Source organism: Triticum aestivum, chromosome 6D (assembly GCF_018294505.1).
Source record: "Triticum aestivum cultivar Chinese Spring chromosome 6D, IWGSC CS RefSeq v2.1, whole genome shotgun sequence".
NCBI lineage: Eukaryota > Viridiplantae > Streptophyta > Magnoliopsida > Poales > Poaceae > Triticum > Triticum aestivum.
Window position 1 is genome coordinate 222,277,416 of NC_057811.1, and position 2,118 is coordinate 222,279,533.

Genomic DNA, 2,118 nt, shown 5'->3' on the forward strand with positions numbered 1-2,118 from the left:
ACCGACGCGCACCAGTGAATCTATAGTTCCGGTACACAGATTGAACACAAAAGATGAACTAGGGTTTGAGAGGAGATGATGTTGTTGAAGATGTTGATGGATATTGCTCTCCCCAAGATGGGAGAGTTGTTGGTGATGATGATGACGATGATTTCCCCCTCCGGGAGGGAAGTTCCCCCGGGGGAATCGCTTCACCGGAGGGCAAAAGTGCTCCAGCCCAAGTTCCACCTCGAGATGGTGGCGCTCCATCCTGAAAGTCCTCTCCTTATTTTTTTTTCTAGGTCAAAATGACTTATATACCAGAAGATGAGCACCGGAGGTGGGCCGAGGGGAGCACAACCCACTAGGGCGTGCCTGGGCTCCCTGGCGCGCCCAGGTGGGTTGTGCCCACCTGGTGGGCCCCCTCTGGTACTTATTGGCTCCAATATTTCTCATATATTCCATAAAAAATCCCCGTAAAGTTTCAACTCATTTGGAGTTGTGCAGAATAGGTGGCCTGACGTTGCTTTTCCACGTCCAGATTTCCAGCTGCCGGAATTCTCCCTCTTTGTGTGTACCTTGCATATTATGAGAGAAAAGGCACTAGAAATACTCCAAAAGGCATTATTATGCATAAAAACGTTATAAATAACAGTAGGTAAACATGATGCAAAATGGATGTATCATGCAACAAGGTATTTTTGGATTTAATAGATGATAAAAGATAGACTCGGGGGCCATAGTTTTCACTAGAGGCTTCTCTCATAAAAATAGCATATGGTGCGTAAACAAATTACTGTTTGGCAATTGATAGAAAAGCAAATAATTATGATGATATCCAAGGCAATGATCATGTATATTGGCATCATGTCCGAGATAAGTAGACCGAAACGATTTTGCATCTACTAACTTTTACTCGACACATCGACTGCAATCCAGCATGCATCTAGTATATTAAGTTCATAGAAGAACGGAGTAACGCTTTAAGCAAGATGACATGATGTAGACAAGATAAACTCATGTATGGAATAAATCGCATCTTTTTACCCTTAATAGCAACGATACATGCATGTCATGTCTCTTTCTGTCACTGAGATTGAGCACCGCAAGATCGAACCCATTACAAAGCACCCCTCCCATGGCAAGATAAATCAATCTAGTTGGCCAAAACAAACCAATAAATCAGAGAAGAAATGCGAGGCTATAACAATCATGCATAAAAGAGTTCAGAGAAAACTCAAATAATATTCATTGACAGATCTGATCATAAACTCACAATTCATCGGATCCAAACAAACACACCGAAAAAGTCATTACATCAAATAGATCTCCAAGAACACCGAGGAGAACATTGTATTGAAGTTCGAATAGAGAGAAGAAGCCATCTGGCTACCAACTATGGACCCATAGATCCGTGGTAAACTACTTACGCATCATTGGAGGGCAGCAAGGATGATGTAGAGCTCCCTCCGTGATCGAATCCCCCTCTGGCAGAGTGCCGGAAAAGGCCTCTAGATGGGATCTCATGATTCTGGAACTTGCGGCGGCACAAAAAAGTATTTCGTGGACTCCTCTATTGGTTTCACGATTTTAGAGAATTTATGGAGGTGGAGGTCGGACAAACGGAGCCACCAGGGTGCGGCCTGGTGCCTTGTGGGCTACTGCTTCACCTTCTCGTCCCCTCCCCAAGCTTCCAGGGTCTCTTATTGCCAGAAAAAAAGATCTCCAAAAAGTTTTGGGGCATTTGGACTTCGTTTGGTACTGATATTCTGCGAAACCAGAAACAAGGAAAAAAATAGCAACTGGCACTGGGCACTAAGTTAATAGGTTAGTCCCAAAAAATGATATATAATTGCTTGTAAGTGCATATAAAACATCCAAGAGTAATACTACAATAGCATGGAACAATAAAAAATTATAGATACATTGGAGACGTATCAAGCATCCCCAAGCTTAATTCCTGCTCGTCCTCGAGTAGGTAAATGATTAAAACAGAATGTTTGATGTGGAATGCTACTTATCATATTCATCATATAATCTTTTCGTTGTGTCATGGATATTTGGACTTGAGTGACTCGAAGCAATAGTCTATAGTTTGACATGAAAATATAAATACTCATGCATACCAACAAGCAACCA